This window comes from Dama dama, chromosome X (genome assembly GCF_033118175.1).
Source record: "Dama dama isolate Ldn47 chromosome X, ASM3311817v1, whole genome shotgun sequence".
Lineage (NCBI taxonomy): Eukaryota > Metazoa > Chordata > Mammalia > Artiodactyla > Cervidae > Dama > Dama dama.
Window position 1 is genome coordinate 133,612,774 of NC_083714.1, and position 14,686 is coordinate 133,627,459.

At 36.5% G+C, this 14,686-nt stretch overlaps 1 protein-coding gene across 4 annotated transcripts in view; it reads left to right on the forward strand.

Moving 5' to 3' along the window:
• RPS6KA3 (ribosomal protein S6 kinase A3) overlaps positions 1–14,686 on the forward strand; it is a 102,181-nt gene that overhangs the window by 1,015 nt on the left and 86,480 nt on the right. The window lies entirely within an intron of this gene.

A 14,686-nucleotide genomic window follows, 5' to 3' on the forward strand; every position in this document is an offset into this window, starting at 1 on the left:
CGCTTCTGTCCCAGAACCAACTCGGGGTCTGTGAAAATAATCCAGACAAGACCCATTCCAAGGCATCAGCGCTCCTCTCCGGAGCGGAAAATCAATTCCTGATGGTGGCGCGTCTGTGATTCTTCCTCCTTGACTTTTTGCTGTCTTCTATCCCCACAGCGGACTTTGGGGGATTACAGGATGATAGGCTGCGTGTGTGTGATAGTTACTGAGTGAGTGACCCCATTTCTGGAAAGCATGACTGAAGCGCGGGGGCGGAATGGGGCAGGCTCTGATGAGTGGTGTACTTGGCGGCAGCCGCTGCCCTGCCGGCCTCCGCAGTGTGAGAGGTGGATAGGGTTACTGGTTACGTCAGTAAGACCGAGGCTCAGTTTTGATCTGAGATGCGGGACACTTGCATTCTTGAGTAGAGTGGAGGGGGAGGGGGACGGGGATCAGTTCAAATCACTTTGCACTTTTTGCCTGGTCACCACCGCTGCTGAATAAACTAAAATGTTTACTTGCTCTCCTTATCGCAAGCTGAATTGTAATAGTGCTTACGGTTGGTGCTTTGCATTTTGCGACTTGGATCAGATTTTTAAAACCTAAACGAAACGCTGTTCTTCCATGGAAAACACATTGATAGATGTTTCCTAAAAATATTTTTTTAAAGGAAATAAGGTTTTTAAGTCTGGCAAAATTAAGAGAATTTCATTTAAAATTGTTAGCCAGTCGAATATTGTAAATTTTTTGTAAGGAAATAAAATTTAGAATGTTTAATCATCTTCTGAATGGATAGTGTGAAAAAATAATGCGTCCGGTACTCTTTTCATTCATTTTTTTTTCTTCAGAAAAATTTTTTGCTTTAAGTACCATAGGTAAAAGGTATGTTCTCAAACTGCCGACCTTGTGGAAAGAAATTGAATTTGCTTTGAGCCTGATTTTTAGATGCAAACGTTAACATTTGCTACTTGTAATCAGTCCACATTTCTGCTTGGCATTTATCAATGTGTTAAAAAAAAAAAGTCATTTAAGTTTCCACCTGTTCCTTTTTCTATGCAGCATACATTTGGATAAAGAAAACACAAAACTAACGTTTATTTAGCACTTACTATATGCCAGATACTGCACTCATGCTATTTCATTTTATCCTTCCAATCCCCCAACAGAGTAGGATTTTGGTCTCCATTGTTACAGATTAAGAAACTGATTTCAGAGGTTAAGGGCACAAAGATTATAAATAGTAAATGGCAGAGCCATAATTCAAAGCCAGGTGAATATAATTCATGTGCTTTACTTTATACTAGGGTAGATGTTTCATATCTTTTGTGGGAAAAATCAGTATAAACAAATAAGCCAATAGTTAGAGGCCATGTATTTTTCAGAAACAATTATGGTATTATAAGATGTCTCATTTGTTAAAGCCTCCTTATTTCAGTTACTGTCATGGTTTCCAGAACCTGGCAGATAGGTTTCCACAACTTGCCATTTTCAAGTAATTTTCTTGAAATTCTGGCATAAGGTATTTCAATCAGAGCCAGTGTTGTCTAGATTTATTAAAATTAGATTCTAACAAATTGCCTTTAGATATTTTATTGCTTTGCTTATTCAGCTGTTTCAAGTAAATTACTTCTGACACAGATTTGTAAATATTGAAACCAGTAAGGAGAAGGTTGAAAATTTTCATTTGGATGTCTAATATTGGACTTAATATTATGCTGTCTTCTCCCAGTAAGTTCTTATCAGTGAATAATTGTATTTTACTAGAGTAAAATCATTTTTGAAAAGTGATTGAGTAAAAACACCAAAATGTTTCTCTTCAGGCTAAAAGATTTCAGGGTCCTTCTCTATAGAGATTTACATTTACAGTCTCTTCCTTAGGAAACTGAATTCTTCAAAGCTGAGACTTTTTTTTTCTTCTTTATATCCTTAGCACTTGACACAGTGCCTGGCATATACATAATATAGGCCCCCTAGATGACCAGTGAGTTAATTACAAAGGTCAGGAATAGGGTAATTGTCAGTCTTATTTCTATTCTTATCATTTTAATCTTAAATTGAAATATGAGCAATCTTATAAGAACTGAGTACCTCACCAAAAGTACGGGCAGTTTCTTGATTCCTTTATATGTCTTCTTGACCTCATATGGGTCTCATGGTGCTCCAAACAAAAAAACCCTTGTGGTTGAACTCAAACATGGCTCAGAACATGATAGGCTAGAACTATGCCAAATGTTTAAAGAAGCAAATTTAGAATAATAAAGGAAGTACTATGTAAGCAAAGTCAAGGTTGGTACAAGATTAAAAGCAGAATAGCTTCCTAAATGCTCCAGGTTAATTCAAAACTCTAATGAATTATTCAAGATGGTAATGTGTTTTTGAATATTTGACTGTTTAGGACATGGATATCAAGGGATTGTGGCTACAAACTCCAGCCTGTGCTCTTAGGGACATTTACTGGATCTTAAGCCTGACTTAAAGTGACACTTTCTCAGTTTTAGTAAGATAAATTCTAGTAAACCTAAATATGAATGATTTTCAAAAAGAATAAAATTAAGGAGATTCTCTTTGCTTTATAGAAATGTGCTATGTAAAAATATAATAGCTACCCTGAATTCCTTTAAATAAGATGTACCCATAATGCATTGGAAAATATTAACTATATAAATATTTACAAAAAACAAGACCCTTGTTTTGGAAACCATCTTCACTGGATGTGCACCCTTTTGTAATCTCAAAGATTATATTGGATTCTGTATGTTTCCACTATATCAATATTAGATTTCTTATATTTCATCTGTAAGGAAAAACATTCTATTAAAGTGTGATCTTTGATTTTGAAAAAAAATGTTTTATTAAGTTTCTTTTCCTTTTCCTGTTTCATTTTTACCACTTTTCAGGTTTTTTTCTTTCCCCCAAGTGAAGATCTGAGGAGAGGACAGGTATTGTTACATGTCAACTGTCGAGTAACTGTGACACATTATTGAACACTTTGCTGTTTTTAGTGATTATAATATTAAATATCAGTTTTTTTAAATTAAATTTAGGAAACTTTGCTTTATTTTGGCAGCTTGATCCTATACTAACGGGGTTAATCCAAAATGAGAAACTTCTTTGATACATTTAAATTTTAAGATAAAGAGAGAAGCCTATCCAATTAAAGAAACAAGTATAGGCAGACTTTGCCTTTTCATCATTGTTTCTGGAAATCACAATGAGTATATCTTATTTTTATATAAAAAGAGTGGCATAATTGGGATGTGCACCCTTGACCAAGGACATGACATTTGGTAAATTATAGAATGATCAAAAATATAGCAGATCATTTATCAGAAGTCTGAATTGCAGAAGAGTTGTAAAGATTTTTTTAAAATTTATCATCCACTAAAAAATTTATGCCATTGTGATCATTGACAAGATTTGCTCTAGAGTTCCATACTCAGGGACGTGTGATCTGCTAGGCTGTGAAGGATAGGTGACCTCACGTGGCCCAGTTTGTCCAGTGCAGACTGAATATTTTAGACCCAGTGGTTTCAGATTACAGTGTACAACAGTGACATCTTGGTGGTCTCTTGGTAATGCATGAATGTAATAGTGCTCAGTTGTTTATGTTTTTTGGTGGATAACAAGTTTTAAAGCATTGAGTGCAAGTGAGTAAATTAATATTTTACACATCCCACTCCCTATTTCACGTAATAGGAAGAAAAAAACCAAGTAATTGCATTTTAATACTTGGCATTAGACTTACACCGGCACCACACACCATCCACCCACCCCCCCCAACCTTAGGAGTTGATAACAGTTTCCTGTGTCATTAATCTGGAACAATTATCAAATCTCAGTTACTCTCATTTTTCAATTTTATACCAAATAGCAAGATAACTAAATCTTAATTGTTAAGTAAAGTGTGTCATTTAGCAAAACAAACACAAACATATATGTTGTATAAAACAGTATAAAATATAGCCACATGAAACATAATGATCATTCAATACATTTGGCTGTTTTAAGCAAACAAGTTAGTTACTAGCAATTAAATATTTCAGTTTTACTTATTCCACTTTGTGGGATAATTTGAATGTATGGCAAAGTGTTAAAGAACAGACTTCAGAGCCATGAAGATCTGGGTTTGAGCCCTGCCTCTACCACTTAATATCTTTGTAATCTTATGCAAGTTATTTAAAATCTCTATGCTTTAACATTCTAATCTGTAAAATAAGCATAAAAACAATACCTACTTTATCGGGTTGTGATGGGAATTAAATGATAATATATGTAAAGCATTTGGTTCAGTACATGGTTTAAGCATTTAATAGTTAAAATGAATCATCTCTCAGAACTATTTTAGTAAATTCTGTGTTTTTCTTCTGGGGTAATTTTTCCAGAATCAAACAGAACAATTAAAAATGATTTATTTGGTTGACCTGTTTTAAAAGAACCTTTGTAATATCAGAATATAATTGTAAGGTTAAGGTGAACAGAAATCTCTTGAATCTTACCTTTTTTTTGTATTGTTCCCCTCTTCGATAGTGTCTTTAAAGGGGGGAAACAGATAAAGAACATTTTGAGGAGTATGTGTGGAAGAAAGAAAAGAAAGTATGTTCATATTTCAGTAATGCTTAAATTGGAAGCCCTCTCACAATCCATGGCATTCTTGTTTAGTTAGCAGTAGTTTTTTTCCCTTAGTGATACATAAGATAATAGTGTATCTTAACACATGATGGTGTCTAGTAATTGATGAAGTATGATATACTGTATTATATATGTCAACCTCTTGAAGGAGGTGTGTCTGTGAAGAAATAAACTTAATATATAGTATCAATAAATAGAATTTTAACTCACTTTCTTAAAAAGTACCAAAACAAAATGTGTGCGTCTTTTTATATTTTAGGGTCACTTCTGTTAATTTTCTTTTTTAGGGACAGAAATTAATACTGCACACCTCCCTCCCCATTACTAGAACCATGTTTGTTTTGGTTATTTGATTATGCCATGAGTAGATGGGTTTTCCTGTCTAGAAATACAGTCCTTTGGATTTTATTCTGTTACGTGATACTGGTACTTAAGCAACTTTCAATAGTATATATAGTATTTTCAACTGAGAAGTCTCTGAAAATTTGCAAGATGTGTCTGTGTCCCAACAACCATCTTCTCCCTCCAAAACACACACACACACACACACACACACACACACACACACACACACACACACACACACACACACAGGATCATGACATAATCAAATAAATTTGGGAGTTGTGGAGTTAAATGAGATGTGACCAATGTCTTTACTGCCCAACATCTTAGAAATTTAAGATGATGATGTACATGATGAATCTGCAAAAAGGAAATAGCTCAAAGCGTTTGAGACTTGATGTCAGCACCCCTTTTTCGTGAACCATCTATTGAAGTCTCAAAGGACATAAGTGCTTTGCAGAACACAGTTTTGGAAAGTCTGATAACTATAGTAATAGGATCCAGTATTGCCTGGAAACAAGCTGTTATGTTTAATTGACTGTATCAAAGCTTTTTTTTCTGTAACTGTCAAAAGTTTTTGTCTCATTTTGAAGTCTTTCTAAATTAATTTGTGTAACAATTTTCCACCTTAATAGTGGACTAAAATTTAAATGCAATAACTTAAAGTTTTAAATAATTTAAACTTTTAAAAGCCAATGTTCTGAAATTAGTGGTCATATTCTATCTTAATATCAAGCTAATTGCCCCTACTAATTGACCCCCTTATTGACTTGCTGTGTAACTTATTTTTAATATTCATGGTTTTTTTTTAAACCTTATCACTTTCTACTTAATGCTGCTGTCAGTCTATCTACCTGTCCCATTCTTTTTTAATTAATTGCTTCAAACTTACAGTTACTAGAAAATAGCTAGGATTAATAACATTTTGATGCAGCTGTTTTTAACTTGGGAATATTGTTACTTCATCTTTTAAAAAATTTGCACTTACAGCTTACTAAATAATGTAAGGGCTTCCCTGGTGGCTCAGATGGTAAAGAATCGGCCCGCAATGCAGGAGAGCCAGATTTGATCCCTGGGTTGGGAAGATGCCCTGGAGAAGGGAATGGCAACCCACTCCAGTATTCTTGCCTGGAGAATTCCATGGACAGAGGAGCCTGGAGGGCTACAGTCCATGGGATTGCAAAGAGTAAGACACAACTGAGTGACTAAAGCTTTCACAAATAATGTAAAATGACTTTCTCACCCTTTTTCTGATCTCTGTCCATCATATACACATACCTCTGGAATCAGGGATGTTTGACGGACATATTACCTACTAACAAGCTGATTTTATATTTCAACCTACCATAGCGGAATAGCTCAATTACTGGCATTACCTACTCTGAATCTTTACCTTCTTCTCCTGAAGTTGTCAGCTAGAAAGAAATGTGAATGAACTAAAGATCAGCCTGCTGCAAGACTGAAAGCTAGCCTGCTGTCCCACCTGGAGTCAGCTCTCCACTTTGTCTTTTTGGAGGGTATTTGTGTGTGTGTGTGTGTGTGTGTGTGTGTGTTTTCCCCATGAAACAGTGCTAGTTCCCTGAATATTACATAACCATACATTTATATGTAAATCCAAAAGCATTTTTATACTTCCTATTGTTCTTCTCCTCTATTAGTATGAATAGAATTACAGCAGTAGCATAACTTAAGTCAGATTTGCCTGTCTTAACTAATATTCTATCCATGGTCTCTTACATACCTTAAAAACTAATTATGTTTTATCCACCATGTTAATTGATTTTTATAATCTTACATGTGATGATGATCTCATCTTCATTTCTGACCTAGTCATCTAGATTTCTGTGAGCTTACCTCTAATCCTTTGGGCCACAAAACTTGTTATAGGAAACTTGGTATAGTCATTTGATACGAGTTATAAGCAGATGTCAAATGACAGCCTGAAACAAAAGTTCATTTTGCCATTAAGAGATTGAAGTACATCTCAAGTGCAGTGTTTGGGGAGATATCCTCACTCCAGAAATCTTGTAGAAGCTATACTAAAAACCTCAATTATGCAGGATCTTACTTTGCTTCTTCACATTTAGGAGCAGAGGAGTCTATCTGAAAACAATATAAAATAATAGGAGAGATTCGCCTAAACAGCTTCTAGATAGGCACTGTTCAGTTGCCACTAGCCACATGTGGTTATTGAGCACTTGAAATGTGGCTAGTATGAGGAACTGAATTTTTTAAATTAACTTTAATTAAAATTTTAATAGTCACCTGTGGCTATTGGCTACCACATTCAACAGTACAATTCTAGATCATAGAATACAAGTTGAATCCTTTTTTCTACACCAGTGTTTTTCAACTCTACCTTCTATTGCTTTTATTTTAAAGTTAATAGGCTTAACGCTTTTTCTAAATGAAAAGTATATTGAATATGGTTTTTCAAATTATGTTTAATCAGCTTTGTCTTGTCTATCTTCTACCCTGAAGATTTCGATAAGTGATACATGTACCTCAAATAACCATTCTGCACTTTATACAACTCTACTAATTTTACAGTGACATTTCTCATTCAAGTGGTAACATTGAAGCATTGGGGAAATTTAGCAATCCAAAATGGTGCATTTTGTTCACTATACTGTACTAATTAATACTGGGAAAGTAGATTGATACATCTTGGAGATTAACATTTACTCTGAATGCCTTTTCTTTGATTGGGGTTTCCTTGGTGGCTCAGATGGTAAAGAGTCTGCCTACAATGCAGGAGACCTGGGTTTGATCCCTGGGTTGGGAAAATCCCCTGGAGAAGGAAATGGCAACCTACTCCAGTGTTCTTGCCTGGATAATCCTATGGATGGAGAAGCCTGGCAGGCTACCGTCCACGGGATTGCAAAGAGTCGGACATGACTGAGCGACTAACAACTCTGTTTTCTTTGACTAGACAGTTTGTGTGTATCAACTTGAATGAGATAGATGTAATTAACCTCAACTTACAGATGAGGAAACTGAAGCCTAGAGAGGTTAAGTAACTTGCTCATGATTGCACAGCTATTAAGTGGAGGAGGCAGAGTTCAAACACCAAGTCTCACAGATTGAAAATTCCATTGATTTTCCACTAGACTGCCAGCTTTGGTTGAGAACAGCATATAGGTGAGTGACTTGGTCAAAATGACATCTCCTCCTAAGGGAGAAAGGGTCCATATGGTTTGTACTGAACACATGTTTTTATGGGAATGTATAAGTAGACTTAGAAAACCAAAATTGATACTACTCTTCAAATAGAGCTTGGATAAAATAACCTTCTGTGAGCTGGCTTGAGAAACAGCAGTTTTGACATTGTATGGGAAATTTTTACAATTTTTAAGCTGTCTTACAAGTGAGAATTTGAAACAAAAACTACTGTACTTGAAAAAGAAGGTTTGCCCAGATGTAACTTAACCCCTCTCCATACAGAAGACCCTAGGTATGTGCTTGAGTAACTGCTGTTTTTTAATTGCAGCTTATTAAATCATTACCTCTTTATATTTGCATATTCTTTTCAGAAAAAATCTATTTGACTTTCCCTCAGAGTGCCAGAAAACAGGGTCTGACTGAACCTGAAAAAGTTGCCAATTATCTTGCTACAGTGAAAGAAAAGGAAATTTAAAGAAATGTTACATAATCATTCGTGGCTTTTTTTCACCCTTTGGATTTTTTTTAACTGTTAGGTTAAAGAGCCCCAGTTAATCTTCTTAAAAAATTGAGATATGATTTATATGCCACAACATTTCACTCTTATGAAGTATGTAATTCAGTAGTCTTTAGTATATTCATAAAGTTGTATAACCATCATCACTATCTGATTTCATAACTTTTTCATCACCCCCAGAATCCCATACTCATTAGCCTATTCACTCCTTCCCCCAGCCCCTGGTGACTAATAATCTAATTTCTGTCTCTGTAGATTAGTCTCTTATGGACATTTCATATTAATGGAATTATATGATATGTGGCCTTTGTGTCTGGCATCATTCATTTAACATAATATTTTCAGGGTTCATCAATGTTGTAGCGTTTGTGTCAGTGCTTCATTTTTATGGCTGAGTAATATTCTGTTGCATGGTTATAGCAATTTTGTTTAACCATTTATCTGTTGATGGACATTTGAATTATTTCCACTTTGGGCTATTATAAATGCTGTGAACATTTGTCTACAAGTTTTTATGTGAATATGTTTTCGGTTCTCTTGGGTATATGCCTAGGAGTGGAATTGCTGTGTCATATGGTAAGTCTATATTTAATTTTTTGAAAAACTGTCAAATTGTTTTCCAACTGGTTTGTACCATTGAAAGGACTGATGCTGAAGCTGAAACGCCAATACTTTGGCCACCTGATGTGAAGAACTGACTCATTTGAAAAGACCCTGATTCTGGGAAAGATTGAAGGCGGGAGGAGAAGGGGACGACAGAGAATGAGATGGTTGAATGGCATCACCAACTCAATGGACATGAGTTTGAGTAAACTCTGGGAGTTGGTGATGGACAGGGAGGCCTGGCATGCTGCAGTCCATGGGGTTGCAAAGAATCAGACACGACTGAGCGAGTAGACTGAACTGAACGTCTACCATTTTACATTCCCATCAGCAGTGTATGAGAGTTTCAGTTTCTCCACACCGTCACCAACACTTGTTATTGTTTTTTCATTATAACCACCCTGTGTGTGTGAAAGTGGTATCTCATTGTGGTTTTGATTTACATTTCTCTAATGAATGAGGATGTGAAGGATTTTTCATGTCTTTATTGTCTAGTTGTATCCATAATTCTTGCGCAAGTTTTGTTGCTGATTTGGAAACTTAAATGGAGTTTTACTCTAATTCTAATACAGAAGATGCTTACCTGTGTCATGCTGTATGCATTGTTCTCAGAAAACTTAGTTTCAGTTTGTACTTTTAAAAAATTTGCTTCATTTTTAGATGTGGTAAATAAAAAGCTTTTTCTAAAACAATAGCTTTCCAAATGAGTGAATAGAGACCTGCATTCTTTGCAAATATCTTAGGATACCTCATCACCTGGGCCCACCTCCCAGCTAGGGCAGAGTTTCTAAAGAAACACATCTAGGAGTAAAAGATTAATTTTAAAAAATTATAGAAAGAAAGCAAAAATTAGGTGATATTTTTCCTTACAGTCCCTTCAGCCTTCAGTCTTGTTATACTATAGTTTCTTACTTAAAGCAAGACCATAGCAATAAATCGAAGACCAATCAAAACAGAGAGTCTACAATCTCTGAAATTAAATACAAATAAATAAATGAATTTTCAAGAATCCATCTCTTAATGTGAGATATACAGATGTTTCATTTAAAGAAGTAAAAATGCAAAGCAAAACCCCTGTTTGCCTTCTTTCCTTCAAGTTCCTGTTGGCTCCTGGTATAATTCAAGAAGAATAGCTATCAAAATGGATGTTGGTAGCAGTAAGGGGAGTTACTTAAAGAGAGGTGTCACTGGCAAGTTAAAAATTTAATTTGCTTTAGATTATTAAAAAGAAGAGCTCCAAATGAGTTTTAAAGTGATCTCTCCCCCTGGCTGTTCTGAGTTTGTGTAGTATATTACTAGGTGATAATGAATAAAATAGAGTTCTTTCCTTTGGAATATTATAATGTGAAATTATTGAGGTGGACAGACAGTTGAGTAACTTGAAGCAAGCTAAGTTTTCCAGAAACAATATAAACATAATTGGATCTTTAGGGGAAAATTATGATTTATGATGTTAGAGCAGTTTTCCATAGTGCATTTTTAACCATAATATGGAAACTTAGAAAATAAATGTTATTACCCCAAACACCCAATAAAGTTTCTTTTAACATGTACACGCGCGCGCATGCGCGCACACACACACACACACACACACACGTTATTTCAACGTAAAAGGTAGTCATTTGGAAGAGACATCTGTTTATGCCAAGATGGAGGAGTCTTTTTTTTTTCCCCTTAGGTCTTCCTTTGCAACTAAAACACCTAACAAACAAGCACAGAAACACTCTGAAATGTGGAAATAAGAAGGCAGACTGTCTGCAGACTTTGAGACTAAAGGAATGACACAAATAGTGAGTTCTCTGGGTGTTCTTATCACCTCCCATATATCCTGGAGGGTGTTGTAAAAGCCTTCAACCTGGAACCAACAACAGACACAGACAAAACGGACTCCCAAGAAAAGCCAGTTCTCTTTAACCAGACTGTGGGGGGAAGGGTAGGCTAACAACAGTAAACCTTTTTGGCAGCACCCATCCTACTGTAGCCAAACACCAACAGAAAAACCCCACCCTACTCCTAAGCAGCACGTGGCAGTGCTTGGATTCCTCTACCCCATGGTATTGACTGGGCAGCTGAGGGACCTCATCTTCCCTTCCTGCCTAGCAAAAGCAGACAGCACTTTGGTTCCCCCTGCTGAATGGTTTTGGCAGATGTGCAGGGACCCAATATTCCCTCACTGCCACCCCTGTCCCACTCCCTACAGAAGGAGGTGGTGTTCTCTCTAAAGTATTATCTGTGGGGTCCAGCAACCACTGAGCCTCCACCCCAACCTGAAGGAAGTGAGACATAACAAGGTGGTGTGAGGCAGGGCTAGTCCTGGCTAAGCCTCCCCACCGCCCTGTGTTGGTGAAGTGTTGAGCCTCCACCCTCACCCAGCATCAACAAGGTAGAGCAAGGTGGTTGGAGGTGGCCTAGTCAACACTGCTTCCCCCTCCCCTGATGCAGTAAGGCCCAGGTGCCACCCCAATCTGGCAGCTACGAGGCAAAACAGTGGTGGATGACAGGGCTGATTGGCACTCCACTCCCCCCTCTCCCCTCTCCTGTTGTCAGCTGGGTCTTTAAGGGAGCTGAACTTTCCTCTCTGCCTTGTAGGAATGAAGCAGTGTGAGTCAACCCTCCACTTCCCCTCTCTCTACTGTCAGTGGGATCTGTCAGGGAGCTGAGCTTACACCCCTACTCTGTGGCAATGGGGTGGTGCGGGTTGGTGCCCCACTTTCACCAGGAACAAGAGTGAAGCTGAACTTCCATCCCACCCATCTGCAAAAAGGCAGTGTGAGTCATTGCTCTACTTTTGCCAGGGTGGTGTTGGCGGAGCCCAGCAGGAAGCTGAACATACACACTCACCCTGCCCTCACACTACACCTCAGCTGGTAGACTGCCTGCTAAAAAAGAGTAAATAGGATCCAGAGTCTTAAATTCTCCAAGATGTCCATTATTGCAGTTGAAGTTCACTTAAGAACCAGGAAAATCATATCATGAATGAGAAAAAAAGGCACCAGATACCAACACTGAGATGCTTTAGATGTTGGTTGTCTAACAAGGATTTTAAAACAGCCAGTATAAAAATTTGAAACAAATGAAAAATTAATCTCAGAAAATAAATAAAGCATAAAATGGACATTTTGGAACCGAAAAATACAATAACCAAAATAAACTTACTACATGGGCTCAACAGAAGAACAGAGGGACTTCCCTGGCAGTCCAGTGGTTAAGACTCTGGGCCTCCACTGTAAGGGGCAAAGGTTTGATCCCTGGTCAGGGAACTAAGATCCCACATGTGGCACAGCCAAAAAAACAAAAAAGAATGAAGATGACTGGAAAAGTATCAATAAAACTGAAGATAGAGTGGTAGAAATTGCTCAATCTGAATATCAGAGTAAAAATAAACCAAAAATTAAGTGAAGAGTATCTCAGGGGTCTGGGGAACATTAACAGGAGATTTAATATTCATGTCACCACAGTCTCAGAGCAGAGAAAAAAAGTTGGACTTGAAGAAATAATGCCTGAAATTTCCCCAATTTGGCAAAAGATGCAAACCTACAGATTCAAGAAGCTGATTGAACCCCACATAAGGTAAACCTAAAGTAATCTACACCTAGACACATCAAAATCAAACCTTTGGAAATGTGAAATTATTTAATGACTATAGAGTTTAAATTTTGCAAGGTGAAAAAATTCTCGAGATTGGTTGCACAACAATGTGAATATGCTTAACATACTGAACTGTACACTAAAAAATAGTTAAGATGTTAAATTTTATGTCACATGTATTTTACAATTAAATTTTTTAAAAACAAACTAAAAGACAAAGAATCTTGAAGCAGTTAGAAATGAACTGTTACTTACAGGGGAACAATGATGGAAGCCAGACGGAAATGGCACACTGTATTTTAAGTACTGAAAGAAAAGAACTGGCAACTCCAAATTCTATACTTAGTGAAAATATCCTTCTATCATGAAGGTGTAACCAAAGCAGTCTCAGATGAAGGGAAGCTAAGAGAATGTGTCTGTAGTAAGACTGTGAAAGAATGACTGCAGGTAGTTCTTTAAGCAGAAAGGCAGTGATAAAGATCTGGAACATCAAGAATAACATGAATTCTACATATTTTCTTCCAGAAAATAGATGGGGAAACATATCACAAGTCATCTTTTGAGGCCAGTGTTACCCTGATACCAAAACATAAAGACAGTACAGAAAGGAAAACTATACATCAGTACCCTTAGAAATATAGACACAGAATCCTCAACAAAATATTAGCAAAACAAATCCAGCAACATATAAAAAGAACTATACACTGTGACCCAAGTGGGTTGTATTCCAAGGATGTAAGACTGATTCAGTATTCAAAAATCAGTTGATGTAGTCCACCATATTAAACAGTTGAAGAAAATATTAAAAATGTGCAAAACACATGATTGAAGACATACAGATTGGAAAGGAAGAAATTAAAAAATAATCTCTATTAGCAAGTGATATGCAAGATGAAAAAATTCATCAACCTAAACCTTAATCTTTATATAAAAACTAATTAAAAGTGTATCATGGGTTTAAATATAAAACTCTAAAACATTTAGAATTTAGATATGAGAAAATCTTCAGGACTGTGGGCTAAGGAAAGGGTTCATAGACCAAATACCAAAAGCACAACCCATAAAAGAAAATAAATTGGGCTTCATCAAAATTTATAATGTTTGCTCTATGAAGAAGATCCTGTTACAGAGATGAAAAGACAGGTTACAGATGGTGTGAAAAAGTATTTGCACACCTATATCTGAGACAGGACTTGTACCTAGAATATATCAAAGAACTTTCAAAACCTAACAGTAACAAAGGAAAATAGTCCAATTAAAAATGCCTAAACAGACATTTCATCAAAGAGGATATATGAAAAACAAGCATATGAAAACTCGTCAACATGGTTAGCTATCAGAGAAATGAAAATTAAAACCACAGTGAGAGATACCTACATGCCTTTTAGAATACTGTTTTGCCAAAAGTTTTCACTTTGGTCTCAGGTTCAAAGGATTTGTTAACAAAATAAACCACTCATTATATACAAATAAATAATACAAGTATTAGAGAAATATCTAGCTTACTTTCAATAAACTAATATTAAAAGAGAAATAGAGCAGAGACTACATCACCAAATTGGGTTTTGACCAAAATCCAGACTTAAACAGCGCTGGGAAGTTTCATGTCAGTATATCTGGAGTCCCAATTGGGAAAGGGGCCCAGGCAGGGCATCTGGTCCATGGGTGAGACTTCAAAGATTGCAGTTCAGGATTCCCGTTTATAATCCCAGGGCACAAACTGATTTCATCATCAATCTGTGACCAATCTTGTGACCAAATTGCAGCTCTGGTTTTATGTTAACGCTGTTGGTTTTGTCATGTAAAACTTGGAATGTTGCTAAGCCTGGTGCTTGGTTGCCCAGACCCCCTCCAGGGGCA